The 8122-nt window shown below is 41.5% G+C and overlaps 1 long non-coding RNA gene across 1 annotated transcript in view; it reads left to right on the forward strand.

Annotated features, from left to right (window-relative positions):
* Positions 1-7710, forward strand: part of LOC102553570 (uncharacterized) — a 41406-nt gene extending 33696 nt beyond the window's left edge. Inside the window, exons 5-7 of the long non-coding RNA XR_015648225.1 lie at positions 1591-1829; positions 7352-7480; positions 7621-7710. This is a non-coding gene — a long non-coding RNA (uncharacterized LOC102553570). The remainder of the gene's footprint in view (positions 1-1590; positions 1830-7351; positions 7481-7620) is intronic.
* Positions 7711-8122: the final 412 nt, after the last annotated feature.

The raw sequence follows: 8122 nt of genomic DNA on the forward strand, positions 1-8122 counted from the left end.
CAGACACATAGACACACACAGAGACACACAGACACATAGACACACACACAAACACACACACACTCACACACATACATACATACACACAGACACAAAGACACACACACACACACACACACACACACACACACGGTGCTAGAGAGCTGAGCTCTTCACAGTAACATTTTATTGAGCCATCTCTCGTGCATCGAACTTAACACTGGAGGCAAGAATTTTCCAGCTGAGGAGACCTTAGTGAAAGAGAAAGGCAGCATATCTTTTTCTGCTTGCCCTGCTTGTACTGAGGACTACTTTCCAGGCAATCCTGGCTCAGGAGGGCAGATGCAAAACACAGTGACAGTGGAAGTCATACAATTCGTTCTGGGAGAGCATTCTGCAGCACAGCACACAATTGTTTTGATCCAGCATTTTTCTTCTTCCATCAGTTTTTTTCCTTGAGCAGCTCAGCCAGTTCACAGGGATGAAGGCTTCCTCTTTGAGAAGGCCAGGAGGCAGGCAGGCAGCTCCTCAAGCTTGCTCTTTTTGTCAACCCTTGTTAGTGACGATGTGACATTTTCTCTGCTTGGAACCCCAAATTAAGTCTAGGCATCTCATCAGTATATTTTCAAAGTCATGTCATTTTTATTTTTCTTACACTTTTACATCCAGAGAGTGTATCATTTTGACAAGACATCTATCTCTAGCAGCTGATTGTCTCCTCACGTCATGGACAGTGTGCATCAGTAAGGTATTAGCTGTTTGTAATGTAAATAATGAAGTCACTATAACTCGTGTTTTCTAATCTTTGGCATGTGAAAGTTAAGATAATGTAAAATGCATTTTTTAATGACGGCAAGATTTTCTTGGCTGCAGTTCACAGCTCCTCTGGTGACTCATTCAGTAGTAGAGTTTTCGATGGGATAGTTTTCAAGGCTGGGTAGGGGATGATCTGAAATGTTGCTATGCATTTTACTCCATGTGAAATCAGAATGGGGGGTGATTTGTTTCTACAGGATTGTCTTCTTAGTCATTATGCTCTTTATTTTCTGTCAATAGTAGCCACTGTGTCAAATTACTGCAAGAGACTATGTGGTGTCTATAATAAAGAGTAACTAAGAAAGAAGTGGGTCCAGCATCACACAAGCTCTTTATGGAGACTTTAGCTACTCCTTGGTCCCACTTTCATGCTGAGGACATTTTTTCCAGATGATTGGACCTATGCAGAGCTCCTATGTAGAAGCTGCACTCTCTATTCTAGTGTCCCCAGTAATGGGAAGATAATGTCCTATATGGTAGAGCTCTGGAACTGGATACTGATTAGAACCTGGCCATCTACTTCAAAGGAGGCTATTAGTTGAGACGGTGTTGGACTCGATTATCTCCAAACAGTAAAATAGCTTACTGCCAGAATTTGGAAGTAACTATGAGAAAAATTCACAGCAGCAGAGTGGATGTTCTGAGATTTTGAGTTGAATATCCTTCATCCATCTGGAATTATGGGTAGCCAAAGAACACTCTAAAAAAAAATTAAACATGCTACCTTCATTGACTTTTGTACTTTTAGCTTAGGCAACATTAATTTATGTTTTCGTGATCTTTGCTTTCTCCCAGCTTTTCTCCTGGAATGTTGTAAGTTTGAAAATCAGTGAACGTATCTTATCAGTGTTTTGATACTATAAGTATCATGAATAAATTTAAGGCCACAAAAACTCTAATGACTGAATTCCCTTGTTGAAAATGCAAGAAGACTAAAGTGGGATTTACAAACTCAACCAAAATCTTACTCATGCTTTGTTTACTTGTCTCTTCATTCAACGAATATGTATCAAGGTACCAGCACAAAAGAGAAGGTAGGTTAAGAGGTGGTAGGGTTTGTTAGTTTTTTTTCCCTATACAGGTATATGTGAGAGAGACTTTAAAATAAATGGAATGGAGAATAGAACATGCTACCTACTTTGAAGAAATGGTAAGCCGGTAGCATATATAAGGATGTAAACACGGAGTTAGTGAATACAATAGTTATTCCAACCGAAGTCTATCTGTAGATTGAATAAAGATAAGTGTCTGGAAGCTTTGCAGAGGCACTGAGAGGATTGGGATCTCTTGGCTTTGAGCTCTGTTCAGAAGCTATGTTGGTGTAGGTGAGAATTTCTAGACCGGAAACAGAACAGGACGACAGAATCACTAAAGGTCTAATGAACAGTCTTATACATTACACCATACCAAATGAATGAATGAATGAATATCCGCTTTGCATAGCACATTAACTTCCCAATGAGCCTCTGCGGCATACACACAGCCATTAGAGAATTCTTTTCAGGGTGTTTCCCTATTATAGCCATTTGGGGATGTGAGAAATTACATTCAACAGCCTGGAAAAGTACCCCCAGAGCTTCCATTAGCATCTGTGTCTCATCTCCTTGTGCTGGTGAGTATCTCGATTCACATCTCCAATCACTCTGCCCCACTTTTAATGCTGGCTAATAAAACCCAAGTACTCATTAGAAAATAAAAATATTTGCCTGGCATACCACCATAAACAAAGCTATTGGAATGGTACATCATTTTTATAACTATATGCACATGAATATAATGAGATAACAAATGTACTTTATCCCCAAAATAAAGATGCACCGGTTGTGATCAGAGAAAGTGTGGGAAGCAAGCTCCATTAGGAACTCTTCATCAGCACAGTGCTGTGTGTGTGCTCTGGTGACACAGTTGGGTGTTTTCAATCGGTCTTTGCTATCCATTGGCTTGCCTAGTTTTAGATAATTTGTTATGAGCTATGTGTAATAACTAACATCAGTGGTCAAGTTGACAGCATCTGACCTCACCTGGAAGACTTATTTCTAGCAGGGCCTGTGAGGAATTTTGAGATTCATTAGCTGAGATGGGGATTCCTACCCAGAATATGGGTGTCCCCAGTTCTTTGGCTAAGATCACTGACTGAGATTATTGACTGAATAAAAAGAAAGCAGGCAGAGAGGAAGCATTTTATCCCACTTTCTCTGCTTGCTGACTGCGGATGCAACGTGACCAGCTGACTCATGCTCCTGTCATGCCTTCCTTGCAATGATGGACTGTACCCTTCTAGTGAAAGCTGTAACAAACCCTTCCTCTCAAGTTGCTTTGAGTTCGTCCACCACAGCAGGGAGAACAGTCACAAATAAAAACTTGTCACTGTGTTTAGTACCCCAAGGTAGATCTAAGAGGTGGTTGGTCCAGCATAGAGAAGTTCGGGGAGGGGGGTCCTTGGTGTTTTCCTAGTGAATGGAGTCTGCTTTCTCTTGCTTCTGAAACTTAAGTAGACATTAAAGAATGTAAAAAATGTTAATTGTGGGCTTTAATCCAAAATGGAATAAAAGGCTATGGTTAATCTATGTTCATCTTCTTACCAGGATTATAAGACTCCTGACTTGGCAAGAGTTCGAGGCTTTACATGAGAAGAGTCTGCTCTCTCCAGCTTCTGCTCTTGCCTTACTTAGAGTTCCAATTTGCATTGTCCTAAATGAGCTACCCAGCTACAGAACTTAGAGCTTTGTCAATACTATTTCTGTCTTGGGAAATTCTTACTCTTCCACCAAGAATCATGAATCCTAGGGTCAGAGGGCAAATGGAGCAGCTGATTTTTAAAGAGTATCCTCCTTGCTGCCAGTATATGTGCTGTATATATGTCCCACGCTATGTCTCGCCAGCAAGAATGACGCAGGACACAAAGGATCCTTTTGCAGAAACAGCTTTAATGCATCTTGAGAGCGAGAGCACAAGCTTATAACACGGAGACCCCGAGTGAGGGAAAGACCATCCCTTATATAGGAAACTATCCTCGCCTAGGACGTGTCACTCTCTGGCTGGTCAGCTGGTCGCTGCCAAATGTGCCAGATGACGTACCACAGCATACGTGTCCCCCTGAGTGAGGAATTTACCAGGCGCTTGCGTATTGCCCTTTTATTAGGTGCATCCTGCTGGATATCGGCGCCATCTTACAATGGAGAATGTGAGGACGGCCCTCCACATATATACCCATAAACAGAATTATATTTAATATTCTCTTGGCATAGTATAGATGCCATCTAAGTATTATAGAGTTAATAATAAATGTTAAACTTTATCCAAAGACTGCAAGATGATTCTTGTGAAAACAAAAACAAACAAACAAACAAAACCACACCTTGTGATTATTGGCTACAGTTCGAGCTTGCTCAGAAGCATATGTGTTAGGTAGAGTTCCCCCAGGCACTGGCTGATTTATTCCCAGCTCCTGATTTATTAAGCTTACACTGACGGAGACAGCTGAGCTTGGCTTTCTACCCTCTGAAGAGTGCTGAGGTTCAGAAGGACCATGTCACACATCCCACCCGCCTTCTACTCCTGTCCACACATCTTTAGTCTTATCTATCCTAGTGAGATGGGTTATTGCCACTTTGAAAATGATGAGCGAAGAGAAATAATATCCATATGATAGGTGGAGGTCTTTCCCCACAAAGTGAGTGACAGGGGCAAAGGTGGAGACAAAGCTGGACCTTTTCATCACCAGGTGCTGTCCAGTAGGTAGCAGGGCAGCTCTCCTCCTGGGACTAACCCCTTTCCTGAGCAGTCTGTCTCATAAGCTGTGAATCAGGGAAGAAGAGGAGGAATGAGGGCAGGGGTGAAACAAAAGAGTTTTCTGGGGAAATCTATGTATGAGAGTTGGACTGCAAGCAGAAGAAAGCCTGGGATCAGTAGGGAAAATGGAGCTGAGAATCAACTCTGGTGATGTGTGACCAGCCCAAGGCATCCCCAAGGGAAGGGTGGGGCACATGGACCCTGAAACAGGGCAGGGAGCAATAATGTTAGAAATAGACCAGAATAATCAGAGACCTTGAAGCGATATTAAAATTGTGCACCTCATACTTTGTCTGAGATGGACTCTCCAATTTGTAGATGCAAGTCATTTAAAGAGGGAGACTCAAGAGTTCCTTCTTGGATGGTTTTTCCTCAGGACTGAATTCTTGTGGCAAGGTTTCACCCTGGTGGCTCCAGGAAGCTAGGACCGTCACTGACGGGGTCAGTAGATATTCTGTATTAAACCTTTCCATTCTCCATTAAAGACGAAGATAGTATGTGCTGAGTATCTACATCAATGGTTCTCAATCTTCCCAGCGCTGCAGCCCTTTAATACAGTTCCTCAAGTTGTGGTAACCCCCAAACATACACCTGTTTTCATTGCTACTTCATAACTGTAATTTTTCTGCTGGTATGAACTTTAATGCAAATAATTTTTGAAGATAGAGGTTTACCAAGGCAGTTGCAGCCCAAGACATGGGTTTTCTATATGCTTCTGTGAACCTCAGTGATGACATTGGAAGTCTTAGTCCTGGTCTGAGGCCCAAGTCATATCTGTATTTTAAGCCCTGTTCTCATGAATGGTTATTTATTCATTCTAAAGTTATAGACAAGAAAATACCTATGACTTCACACTGAAAGTCTGACCTCAGCATTCTCAGCATCCCTGGTCTTGGCTGAGCTGAGAAGTGCAGGCATCATGGAAATGTGATCACAAATCGAAGATGTTGTGTGAAATATTATTAGGTGTATACTGCTACTTGGGTAGATCCCTGTGGCAGTATAACTATTGGAGAATTCCACAGCATACACACGCATGCACACACACACACACACACACACACACACACACACAATTGGATCAACATGAACCAATACCGTAAGCTTTAGGCTGATTCCTCAATTACTGTAACTACCAGTTGCTAATTGGAATGCTTTTTACGGAAGCTACCCTTCCCTTTGGACTGTTCACGCTGCCCATGTGAGTGCAACCAAGGAGCACAAATAAATTGAGCGTGAACAATTAGATCACTCGGCCTCAGATGATCTGAGAGACACGTGAAATACTATTTGAATCTGGGGCTGAGGCGTGACTCTGGGTTGCTGTGTATCTTACCTCTGCCAGGAGTGGAAGATGAGATTTTTAAAAGACCTGAAGCAATTTTGAAGCATCTCATTCTTTCAAATGGTAATGAAGAGTTTAGCCAAGTTGCTTTACATGGCGGCTGACTGAGCTATTATCTGTCCATGATGTTACTCAGAGGGAATGCCATTTGAATCTGCTTTCTTTAGGCTTTGAATGGTGTGAGGGATTCTGAGTCTCTTTCACTCCTCCAGAGAGGTCTGGCGTTATGTTTTAATATATGCCAGTGACTCTGGCCAGAGGATGTCTAGGGCTAAATGTGGTTGGGGAAGAAAAAAATTAAAAAAAAAAATTCTTTTTCCTTCCTCTCCCCTCAGTTTGGTTTTAGACTGAGACTGGTTTGCTGCTCTTTAAGGAGGAAATAAAATCAGAGCAGCAAAATAATCCAGCTCTGGAGAATAGAAGAAACAGATGACAGTTTCCATTGATCCATTGAAGCCAACCAGATTAGGGCTACTTCACTAATAACTGAACATATGAATGGCTCCCCACCCCCAGTCACTATTACAGAGTCAACACTTTCTGACTGGTCACAGAGTGAGTGCTTACAACACCACCTGGGATGGATTGTATGAGGTGGGAGTCAGGGTTGGGTGGCATGGAGAGTTTACATAAATTGTGATCAACACAATGATGATGATCATGATTTCTCTTTCCTCTTTCTGAGTCCTAAGGTAAAGCTAAACCAGGGAGACAGAACTCTTCACTAAGCCTGCTTTAGGGACATAGAACTCACAGTAAATCAGAGGTAGGTGGATGACTGGGTCAGTATCATATCAGGCCCTACTTTGCATAGGAACTTACCCTACTGTACTTGTGTTGTTAAAACTCTAACGGCTGGGACTTTCCCTTCAGAATTATGGCTGGATAATTGGCCAGTGGATCTGTATTTATAAGGTACAGGTGATGTTGATCTGGTCTGGGGCCTCCTACGAAAACTATGGGGTGGTGCACAGGTCTCAGAGATGCTACCAGGAATTGCTGGCCACCCTCATTAAAAGGAATTAGCAAGTTTTTTTTTTTATTCCAGCCAGTTTCTTCACAAGGATGGGGGATGACTTGATGGAATCATCCAAATTATGGTGAAATCTTCACTTTCAGGAGGCTCGTTTTTATTCTTCCCCTTACCATTCTGTTCACGTAAAGTCAAACCGATCTTCCAGATAGATGCAGTCATCAGTCCACTAGCTTGAGACACTTGACCTTGTTATAGATAGCACAAGAAGTAAAAGGCAATTGTTTAGTAAATCTGTGTAGGATACATTATAAAATAATAAAACTGCTAAATTCTCAAAGTATGGGGGAAACAATTCCAGAATTGGAGTCTCATACTTTGAATGTCTGAATGCTTCCTTTTGAAACCTTGAATGTCACAGACGACAGTGTATTCTTTTTTTTCAGACAAAGAACATGGTTTTCATACAATTTAAGAACAAAGGAATTGGACATTTCCTGTTTATATCTCAATTAATTATCTTCGGCCGAAACCTAGTCTCATTATGGGCATGACTGCCTCCTTCAGGGATGTTGGTAAATACGATTTTATTTATTCTTTTTTTTTTTCTGCTGACAGCAAAGCCAATTAGTGTATCTTGGTTGGATCAGGAAACTGTGAGCTGAGACGAGAGTGACATTCAGAACGAATTTCTTTTCAAGCTCTCTGTCTTTAGGAAGTCTCCGAGCAGTGACCTTATATTTGGAATTCAGCTTTCAGCCGGTGTATCCAGCATTAAAGGTGACAGGGAAAATAAAAGTCTTCCTTCCAAAGATTGTGTGTGCCTTTGGCAAAGGTTATAGATGCGATGTCTTTGAACATCCTTCTTCATGATGGCTCTGTCGCTGGAAATGGGCAGAGAAGACGGGAAATCTGCAGCAAGCTATAGCTGCTTTCAGGGCAATGATTGTCACATCCTTTACCTTTTGAATGCAGAACAAGTGTGGGGTTTTATATTTACATCTAAATATCTGCTTTGCTTACCATTCTGTTTCTTCTCATCTTACCATGTCAGATCTTCCTAAGCACAGATGAAAAGTATATTTAATTTTATTTTTTAAAAGGAAAAGATAAGAAAGTCTCACTCTAAATTGTCCAATCTTACTCTAAGCCAGTGATATAATTGTTAAGATTAGAGACAAGGCATTAACCCTTGCTGGCCCTGGACTCATTTCCTG

This window comes from Rattus norvegicus, chromosome 1 (assembly GCF_021556685.1).
Source record: "Rattus norvegicus strain SHRSP/BbbUtx chromosome 1, alternate assembly SHRSP_T2T, whole genome shotgun sequence".
NCBI classification, from domain to species: domain Eukaryota; kingdom Metazoa; phylum Chordata; class Mammalia; order Rodentia; family Muridae; genus Rattus; species Rattus norvegicus.